Source organism: Cyprinodon variegatus, unplaced genomic scaffold (assembly GCF_000732505.1).
Source record: "Cyprinodon variegatus isolate N-32 unplaced genomic scaffold, C_variegatus-1.0 Scaffold128, whole genome shotgun sequence".
NCBI lineage: Eukaryota > Metazoa > Chordata > Actinopteri > Cyprinodontiformes > Cyprinodontidae > Cyprinodon > Cyprinodon variegatus.
The window spans coordinates 57,903-69,545 of record NW_015150581.1 but is presented as its reverse complement, the minus strand read 5'-3'; the positions used below and the strand labels follow the sequence as shown (position 1 = coordinate 69,545).

General features: G+C 37.4%; 1 protein-coding gene across 1 annotated transcript in view; it reads right to left on the bottom strand.

Annotated features, from left to right (window-relative positions):
• Positions 1 to 11,643, bottom strand: part of erbb2 (erb-b2 receptor tyrosine kinase 2) — a 36,031-nt gene that overhangs the window by 23,289 nt on the left and 1,099 nt on the right. The window lies entirely within an intron of this gene.

Below are 11,643 nucleotides of genomic sequence, written 5' to 3'. Positions count from 1 at the left end.
GGATGGATGGATGGATGGATGGATGGATGGATGGATGGATGGATCTTTCAGTGTGCTGAAATCTGTGATGACTAGCAGTTATTCAATGACCAAACCAAATCCATATGTTTGTTTCTTTGTTTGACAAAGTGAATGTGTACATATAAATACATATACATGGCTCAATAAAATAAATGGAGCACGTAAACAACACAATATAACTTCAATTAAGTGAAATTTCTGTGAAATCAAACTGTCCACTTAGGAAGCAACAGTGATTGACAATAAACAGATGGAAAATATTGTCAATTAGCAAGACACACTAAATAAAGGAGTGGTTTTGCAGGTGGGGAACTTAGACCACTTCTCACTACCTACGCTTTCTGGCTGATATTTTGGTCACTTTTGATTGTTGGGGATGCTTTCACACTCGTAGTAGCATGAGAATACTCTACAACCCACACAAGTGGTTTGGGTAGTGCAGCTCATCAAGGAAGGAACATCAATTAAACCTGTGGCAAGAAGGTTTGCTGTTTCTGTCAGCGTAGTGTCCAGGCTAGTACACAAACAGATGTGAAAGAAGCTGTAGGAGGGCAACAACCCGGCAGCAGGGCCACTACCGCCGCCTTTTTGCAAGGAGGAACAGGAGGAGCACTGCAAAACCTCCAGCAGGCCACAAACGTGCTTTTGTCTGCACAAACAGTTAAAAAAACGACGCCATGAGGATGGTATGAGGGCCTGACGCCCACTGATGGACATTAAGCCCCCATGCATCCACCAACGCCTCATTGCACCACAGACTGTCCTGGAGCTGGCTGATGCTTTAATCCAGGTCTGGAATGAGAACCCTCAGCAGACCATCCACCATCTCATCAGGAGCATACCAAGGCGATGTACGGAGGTCATACAGGCAGGTGGAGGCCACACACAATACTGAGCCTCATTATGACCTGTTAGAAGAATAATACATCAAAGCTGGATCAGCCTGTAGTGTGTTTTTCCACTTTAATTTTGTGTGAAACTCCAAATCCAAATAAACTTTGTACAGAACAAGGTATTGAAAGAGTGTATTTCATTCATTCAGATCTAGGATGTGTTATTTCAGTGTTGCCTTTATTTTTTTGAGCAGCGTATATGTTCATGCCTAATCTAAATCATGATTTATTTTTCAGGCATATTTATATAATTATTTTTTTTTAAACAAATACTTATCTGGAACTATCTCCTTGTATTAATTTAATCCTAAATTATATTTTTATTTAAGAAAATAAACTCATACAAGTTTTGACAAACACTCCAACCATACCAAACCTTCCTATAAAATTTCCATTAATTTAAATAAAGAACAAGAAGTGTTCTTCCCCTTTTTCTCTTCTTAGCTTTAGCATTTGAGACCCCCATCATCTAAATCGGGTGTAAGTTCATGGGGTGGGGGCTCGTCCGGATTGGCCAAATATAATACCGGTATGACGAGCTTGGATGGATTACACTTGGAAACATAATAGTCAACTATTCCCCGCAGTCCAAGCAGTCATGTGGAACCCCTGATGCCTCATAGTTTTTTTATTGTTATCAACTGTCTGACATGTTTGCAGAACCCTGAACTTTACGTTGTTACAGCCTATAACTGTTTGCATGCATCCTTGAACAGATCCCTTGCTGCCTTTTTAAAACACACTGTCAGAGATCCAGAAAGAGGTAGAGAGAGCAAGCGTGGAAGGATTGTTTCAGACAGCACAGATTCCCTGCAGAGGGTCACTCGTTGCATTGCATTCAGGGTCACGCAGCATTGCAATCCACAAGGGGTTTTAAAGACACATAGCTCCCATGCCTTAGCAGGCAGTCACACAGAAAACAGTCCCTCCTCTTTGGAGGTTATAAATGACTTCCTCTGGCATCTTTCCAGCAACCCTTCAATAGCCAACCCACTTTTCTTGCTTGAGCCCCTCACCCTTCTACCATCACTGCACCTCTCTCTGATTTGACTTTTCTAAAGAAAAAGAGAGGAAGACATCCTAGTTAACTTGACTGGACAGCAATTTCTTTGATTACTTAGCTGTTTTTAATCAACAGTTGTCAGTCATGCGTGAAACTTATTTCTGATATGAAACTGCTCCCTGCATGTAAGCTTTTAATTGCTGTTTTTTCCCATTAAATCGGTATTACAAAAATGGCAGCCGAATACAGCAGCCAGCGGTCTATTATTAATAACGCTGCTGCCAAAGAAAACACACCCAGGAGTTGGAGTTTGCGTCAATGAACAATTTAAGCACATTGATTTCAGGCTTGTTTAGTGAAGTGTTCATGGAAAATCGTTTTACATGTTCAGCCAAGACAGGAGCAGATATTAAAAAACAAAAATGTGACAAACAGACTTAAGTAATCCCAGGATTAGATGAAAAAGCACCAACTAAGCAGATTTTCCTGATTTCTGAAAAGCATGTGTAACTCCAGTTCTGGGTTTAACCTTCCTTAAACCCATCATTGTTTGCCCTCTTGAAGTCTCTCAGCAACGCCTGGGTGTTTATATGTGGCCTTGTGAGGAGCTGCTCACTCACTCTGTCCCCCAGCAGCCCAAAATACCCACTGGCTTTTATCACACTGTATGTGTGCTTCGATTGTTCACTGTCATGTCACTAAGATATTTACGCAGTGCTCAAATCCGTCAACCAAAACCGGCTCTACTGCTATTCTGTTTATTTCATTCCCACTCTGACTTATTGCCTTATTCATTTAGCACGATTTCTCAGAAACAGAAATTTGTTTCGATTTTGTTTGCTTTGGTTCTTCTGCTAGTCCTTTTAGTGTTGTGAACTCAGGAATAAAATGAGAAGAAAACATTAAATCGATGTGCAATCAGTAGTTGGTGCCTTTCTCCAGTGGAAAATGGGTGAGAAGCAGGAAACACTGGGGGCAGGTTTCCAGTCCAGAACAAACAACCTTGCAAGCACTTACTGCTTCTCACCTAAGGACAATTTATGGCCAATTAACCGTACCCAAAAGGAAGCCGGAGTACCAGGAGAAAACTCAGGTTGCAAACAGAGAACATACTAACTTCTTGCAGAAAGAACCTTGGTCCTGATAAAACAAGCTAAGTGCATATTCCTCTGAGCTGCTCTGTTCATCTCATCTCTTTGATTCCATCAGGCTTTAAACCATATTTCACTGCAGCCATTTCAAACATTTCTGCTTTTGATTTAGATCTATTGGCTTAATCCGCTCTAGAGACTAAAACAAACTTATATTTGTTCTGGGTTCAGTTGTAGAAATAAGCGATTGTTTTGTCTTAACTTGCGAATCATGCGCTGATTCCAGTCTGTAACAGGCTTAGTAAACTTCACCAGATTTTCAAGCTGTTGAATTTTAAAGTTTAAAGCCCGGCGTACACTGTGCGATTTTCGGGGCAATTTTCCAGTTGTGCGAGAATCTATCGATCGGGCCGACTTTAAGCCTGATTGTGCGTCGTGAGCCGTGTAGTGTACAGGGGATTACGAGCAGCGATCAGCCTCTGAGTACAATGAAGGATTTTAATTTCCATCATTTGCATTTCTAAAACAACAATAGACAGCTTAAAAAGCTGTCAGCTTTTATTTAGTAAAGCAAGCGTTTTATTTAAAAGAGATGCTTATTGGCTTTACAGACAGACTGTATTTCTTCACTTCTTTCTGGCAACAGGTGAGCATACGATCTTCTATGCCTCTAGCCCTGTCTTTATTTCTGTTTGGCTGCCACCAACACACCAGGTATTCATCATAACCATTAACAATAGTGAACACGGCCATTGATTAATGATCACCGTAAAATGATTTCAAACATCATAATATGAGAAAATGTGAAAAGACTCAACATCATTACTGCCATGGATGTTTTTAGACACTTCAGTGCAGTGGCCACTGAAGACATAGTATTAAACTCGGTTCTTAGAACGATATCCATTTGCAAAACAGGTAAGACTTGAGAAGAGAGAAAAAAATCTGTCAACATGGACAGCTGACTGTAACGTATAAAAAATGTGAGTGTTAGTGCGGTGATTCGCTATTTTACACTTTATATGGTCTCCTCTTAACCTACTGCTAAGTTTCTAATCCATGTTTTTCTTTAGGGGATATGTTTAATAGAATGTAATCCATGTTACTAATAGGAAACGTCCATACCTCCAAATTCTTCCAATTCTTCTAATTTTGTAAAAAAATAAACAAATAGAGCTACTGTTTAGTCTCTAGGTCAAACACTAAATAATATTCTTGCCTGACTTTTATTTGGTAGACTCCTTTTTAGCTAATGGGTCTAAACAACAAACCTAATTTAATTAATTCTCAGTCTAAATCTCTTTTTGACTGAATTTTAGTAACTCGTTCAGATGGATTTGTGGAATCTGGTGCTTTGTCTGACCGATCACTCTTTAATCTACTATCATAGCAATATAAAAACGTCTCAGCTGGATTCTAAATTTTCTACAGTTCGTCTAACTAAATCCTTAATCTTGATTACTTTATTAACGGCTTGGTAAATATCAATTGGAATAAACTGAAATCCACACCTTCTCTCAATAATGTATGGGACTATTTTCATGATGAGATTCTGAGGTATTAACATGGTTGCACCTGTGACAGTGATCAAAGTCAAAGGGCACTTTTTTCCCCTGGGTGAACGATGAACTGCTGTGTCTCTTTAAACAGAAAAATAATTATCTGAAGCAATATTGACTTACACAGATTATGATGAAGAATAAAAAAGATGGCTTAGAAACATCTCCCTAAAACACACCAGAAATGCTAAATCTAGGTATCACAAACCGTTTTAAGAATCCCAGACATTTCTGGAAAAAAAAAATCCAAACAATTTATTTAAGTCTGCTGCTACAAAAAAAATGTAGGGGCTTCACATCAGATCCAATGAAGTCGGTCAGTATTTCTCTCGTTCACCTCAAATACACTTTTTTCCCCCAACTTCAGCGTGTTCTCTGAAACCTTGTTTTCTGGTAGTTGTTTTACATTTAGGAAAGTCAGCCAGCTGATGTAGAACAAGCTATTAGTGAGCTTTCTTCAATGTCTAGTGCTGGTTCTGATGGTACTGGAGCCACATTATTATATAAGCAGCTTGTTCTAATCTTTTCTTTTGGCTGATCTTTTCAATTTATCTTTCTACATTTCCACCTTCTGAACATTGATGTACAGATTTCTATCTAGAAGGTAGAAATGTAGAAGGGTGATTCCCCTTCAGAAAGGTGATCTGGGAAATATAAACAATATACTATATACCGATATGAATTATTACCAGCATTGTCAAAGTCTTTGAAAATGTTATGTTTAATCCACTATCTGTATACATATATATATCAGACAATATTATTTTTTAATGGTCTTGACAGGTCCTCTCCACTTTGGTTTAACTAATATCTACATCACTGTCATCAGAGTGTTTCTTCTAAGGTTGTTGTTCAGATTTCCATTTTATAGACAGTGGTGTGCCACAGGGTTCTTCACTTGGTCCTCTTATTTTCAACATTCTTTTTGCTTGTTCCAATTGGAATATTCATCTATATGCAGATGATACATATGCTCCGAATCCAGTACAACTGACATTTAGCACTTTATCAGTCAATTATTTATTTCTCATTAGGAAAAGGGATTGTAACATATTATTTGCTATTCTTTACTTCGATGCAGTCATTCAAACTGCAACATCTACTAATCAAACAATGTTGTAAATAACAGTTTGAATAATAATTCAGATGAAAACAGTTTGCTCACTCCATCCTCCTAAAAACAATTCCATGGGTTCTTATTCATATTCAGATTTATGAAACTTAGATATTCTGATTATTTAAATCAACACCTGATTAAATTCCCATATAGTCTTAGACATACACCTCAAATCTTTTTCTGTTGTCCCAACAATGAATAAGGAAATTGAACTCCAAGCCTGACTTTTTATCATTTTACATTTTTTATGCCAGAGAAAACAGGAGTAAAAAAAAAAAAAAAAAAGTCGAGGGAAATCCCAAGAAATATTTATATTTTACGCACACAAATAGTCAAGCAATAAACTAATCAAAACAAAATTTTTAAGTAGTTAGATAATGAAGGGGCAAAATATATTTCCTGCCTGGTGGATTTTCCTGTAAATGCTATTCTTGTAGTAAGAGGTGTGATTTGTGATCTTGGTGCCAGAGAGCTTTTTTGTTTATACACCAGCTTTGCTGAACTAATGAACCACATGATGGTGAAGACTGAAAACTAAAAGCCAGTTTGAGGCCACACCTGTGTGTGGCAGGGTTCCAGTTAGCAGAAGGAGTGTGCTGCGTGTTGTTTACCAGAGTGAGCAGGGTCAGCGACACAAATGCGATGCTGCAGCTAAGAGTTAGAGCAGCTAGTGTGACGTAACCAGAGAAATCAGTCAGATCCTCTGGTTTACACTGGTTTTCCAAGACCAACTTCTGTTTGGAACTGATTTAGCAAGACTCTCCCTTTCGTTCACTAATCCAAAGATTCAGCATCTCATAGTAATCCTCAAAAGAGCCCGATACCTACAGTATTAGGTCTTACATAAACAACACAACCTCACTATACACATTCTTCTTTTCCCCCTTACGGTCGATGAAGGAAAAAAACTAAACAGGTATTGCTCAACAGACAAGTAGAACAGGATTTGTACTGTACGTTGTGGAGCAACAGATATGTGCTTCTTGCTCATTCACGCCAACATGCAAAGACGACAATCACAACAACACACTCAGAGTTACAAAAGATTGGAGCACTAGGAGACCTCCTGCATAATCCTTAGCATAAAGAGCACAGCTGGACGGACCTGCAGCTGGATTTACACCAGCAGAGTGGAAGCAAAATCAACTGGAAGCAAATAAACCAATAATAAAAATCCTTTTTTTTTTTTTAAATCTAACTTATAAATAAAACATTTTTCATCAGGATATAATGCTGGGTTTGCTTTGTCTTGCAAACCAGAGGTGGGAATGACATAACACCTATTGTCACTATAATTCCATTAAAACTAAGAAAAAAATAATCAGCAGATATTGCATAGCATAATATGCCACTGTTTCAGTAGAATATAAAAACCCATCAGAAATGCTTAGTTTATAGTTCATAAAACAGTCTCACATGCGAAGAGCACAGTGGGGCAGTAAACTCAGGGCTGCTCAGTAAGCTCTGATTTCCCTGTTGGAAGATTGATTTTAAGAGGCGTTTTCAATTGGTTTTCTGACCAGAAACTCTAAAAATCAAGTTTCTAAAACTGAAGAGAACCCAGCACCAAATTTCTGTGTAATATACAGTCTCTTATAAAAACTATTCATACCCCTGGAAACTTTCCATATTCCACTGCAACAAAATTTTGTGCATAACATTTTGATTTAATGTGACAATCAAACTCAAAGTAGAGCAAAGTTTAATTTGACAATCAAAAAACCCGCTTAGCAAATCCCAGTGGAACCCGGTTAAAAGAGTCCAGCTGTTTGCAATTTCATCTTAGTATAAATCCTGCTGTTCTGTGGAGGCTTAAGATGTTTAATGTAGAGTAAAGGAACAGCATCCTAAAGCTAAGGAACACAACAGGAAGGTTAGGAAAAAATATATAGCTAAAAGCTTGGTTAAATCAAGGAGAACTGTAAAAAAAATATATGTACAAAAATGAAAACTGTATAGACTGAGTGTAAACCAATGCATCAGGTGGAAGGGGACGGTCCTCTTTTTGGCACACATGTAAAACTGTGTGGAGGAAAGCGTCACTCTGAACCCATCAGCCCCACAGTAAAACACAGAGGCGGCAGCATCAACCTGGGGCAACTTGATGGAGAAATCTGAACTAATCCAATGAATTTTGAGAAGCATTGAGTGAAATACAGAGCACACTGAAAACTGCATAAAAGTTTATCTTCCAACAAGGAAACATCTTACTGGTAGATGGACAAGATACACCCTGCAGTTTCCAGATCTTGAAAAGGAAAAGATTTGCATTCAACAAACTTTCCATCAGGTCTCTTTACTGCCCCAATCACCATCTCAGATCACCTCACTGTATTTTGCTCCTCTGTAGAGTTTACATATATATGTTTTATTTACTATTATGGTCTCTATTCTTAGGAGAATTCAAACACAACCTTCCCAATCTGTAACTTTGAGATGCAGTCTTTTTATTGAAGAACTTGCCTCCTTTCCATACTCATATCGCTGCATTTTTCCAGTCCGTGTCTAAAAACAAAACAACAATCTACATAGACAATTGTCTTTGCAGGATTATAGTAGCAATTGTACTACCTTATGTAATGTAGGCCTTATGCACACTTGGTGACAGAGAATGCAGCATGTAGACAGGGTGTCTACATGCTGGAAGTTACGTACTGATCTTGGCAAAAACAGGGTTCCTAGTGGCTGACTCGCACGCAATCAGGTCATAAGCTAAGAGATTTCGACAGCATCCTGTCAGGTAGGAGCAACCTCTGGCCTTGACCAGTGGACGAGAATTCCAGGAAGATTTCGACAGATCATCCGGGGAATCAAACATGGCCTCCACTGAACCACCAATTCCCTCCAATGCACCAAAATGTTGGAGGTTGACATGGTAGAAAACCTCGAAAAACAGGACGCCTTCAATCGTTTATCTCATTTGCCCACAGGACGGGGGGAAAGCATTTATTTTGAGAGGACATGCTGTCCTCAGTACAATTAACACAGCGCTTTACATCACATCAGACAATCTCAGCTTTTTCACAACTCTTATTCTATTTCATGCTGCTTTTATAGTCTCCACATCGCACTATGTAGATGTATATGCATCTACATCATTTGTTTAAGATAAAAGTGGTTGGATCATATTTTAATTTTTGTTTTTTGTTTTGTTTAAATACCTAAAAAGCCTAGTAGCTTTACCAGCTCCTGCCTAGTCTGGCACCTTCAGCATTTGTATCCGTTCAGTCATTTGTGTTATTAGTTTGATTGCATCCTGTTTAGTCCATATCTGTGAATAAATTGGTTAATCTGCACAAAACAGGCCTACTTTATATTTATTAACATCATTCTGATCACCTTTGTTTCATCTTCACCTGTTTTGGGAGCATGGCAGCAGACACACTAATTGTTTTATCAGGAATCCTTCTGCAGTTTACGGTAATAAAAATGACTTCACCCTGATATAAGGGCAAATTCTTAATAGTAAATGGTTTATTAAAAATAACAGAATTTTCATAATCACAGCAGGTAATTGGTTATATAATTCCTCTCCTTGAGAAAATGTGCACATGAAAAACAAAAACAAAACGGATTTAATGGTTTAAGAATCTGGCAGTTGATTTATTTTAACACTTCATGCTTTCTGCAGAGATTTGTTCCTGCAAACTTAACATATAACAAATCTTGAAACTTGCTGTATGGTGATGCATGAGGACAAAGTTGGAAGTTAACCATAGACTGTGGCAAACATGACAACAAGATGTGGGAATCGAGGAATCGTACGGGAAGAATCCCTAATCGCTAGAGATGAGGCCAAGTAGCTGCATTGCCTCACCCTGGGAACCAGTCAGAACGCTTGTGTTGCACAGATGCTCAAAAGATAAACACGGCGGGGTAAAGTACACCAACCAGTTCCCATAAACAATGCATTTTATTTGGAGGTGACTTCACCTGTGACTATTGCCTTTGTGTTTGTGCAGTAAAAGCTGCAGCGGTGGGGGTGGCCAGGCCAACTCAGCCGCATGTTATGGGGTCAAATGATAGGCTTTTTTTTTTTTTTGGAAATCTGCGAGCAGGACTCCCTCTCTAACAGGCTTTTAATGTTTAACTTTGCACATCAATAAACCATCGACAAGTACAAATCAATCATTTCTACATTGTGAAAAAAATAAAAATGGTGTTTGTTTTTTTTCCTTTCAAAACATTTTAAGGCTTGCAAGCTGATCTGACAAGCCTTATTAAAATGTATTTTATGAGAAAGAGCGACACAAATGAATGAATAAATATGAAGCGGAAGGGAAAATTATTGATTTCAAATAGTTGTTTTTTTAAACCCTCTTTTTTGGAGCATTGTATCTATCTGTTTTGCATAATCAGAAATGAATATATATGTAAAATAGCTCAAGCTCAGGCAGAATGGACAGGCGTTTATTTTTAAGAATGAATATATTTAGGTCTGGTTCCCCTCTGCTGTAGCTCTGGTTGGATGTTTAGGGGTTGCCATCTTGCTGCTGCAGCCTCAAATCAGCTTTTCTTCCAGGATTCCCTTTATTTAATTTCATCCATCTGTGTTGTTAAGCTAAAGAAAGGCATCCCTAAACATGATGCTGCCACCACCAAGCTTTACAGTGGGGATGGTGTGTTCAGGGTGTTTTACAATGAGGTAGAGGAGTTCAAAAATAGGCTTCCATATCTCTGCCGTGCCTCTCTGTAAAGATTTCTTGCTTTAAGTCAGACCTGTTGAATCCAAAATGAATAGTTCTCCTAACATCACAGGTTTGGATCGCTGTGTCTCATTTAAAATTTAGAATCAAGTCATTTTGTTCTTTAAATAAGTGCATTTTCCATGATTCAAGCAGAAAGGTAAGAAAATATATTAATTGGAATAAGATTATTTACTTTTTAAATAAAAAAAACTCCATTACTTAATATCAAGTGCACAATATCTTTTATTTTTTTTAAAAGGAGAAAATACTCATTCTTTTGGCAGATCATCTTGTATACCTGCTGAAGTAAGTACACTTATTTCAAGAACTGTTTGCCTATATCTAGATACGTTTTGCAGTCTTATACTAAATAATTTTCTCAGGCTGACAAAAGAGACCATAACTGATTAATTCCCTGGACCAATTCAATACTATACCTTTACAAGTTATTTAAATACATTTTTTTAAATGACAGTCAGCTTTAAACTTCAGTTATATCAAGAGGATCATGGTTTATTAAATCAGAGGTCTGCATCTTTTGCTTTTTGACTCACTTTATATTCTAAACTTAACCTGTTTTTGGGGGCTCACTGGCCCCCCTTGTTAAAATTGGACAAGAGTAGGGCTGCAACTAACGATTATTTTACTAATCGATTAATCTGTTGATTATTTTTTCGATTAATGGATTAATAATCGGATAGTCAAAGGTTCCTTAAAGAAGATTTTTTACAAAAATTAAACCAGGTGAAACTCAAATGCAAAACATTTTGATTTTACAACTTTGGTATAGTTGCTGCTTTAATTGAGTTGCTCTGTCAGCTAAACACATTATTTATAGTCTGTATACTTCAGTTAATGATTAATCGATTACTAAATTAGTAGATTATTTCAATAATCAGGTTAATCACAATAAATCAGATTAATTGTTTCAGCCCTAGAATAGAGCAGTCACTGTTTAGTGGATTGTCTAGCGCATATATATATATATATATATATATATATATATATATATATATATATATATATATATTGTTTACAAAGAGATAAAAGAAAAGGCTTTAAAGGGTGTGAATATTTTTTGCAAAGCATTGCATGATTTTGTTTTTCTGCAAATCTGTGCTTGCACTTTCAGTTAGCTCTTGTTTTTCTGGCTTTCTCTCAAGCGTTTCGTGTGACAAGTGGCCCTCTGTCAGACAATGTCCCCTTCAGAGCCACAAGTGAATAATTGACTTAATATTTTATTTTATGTTTTGTTTAAATACCTAAAAAGC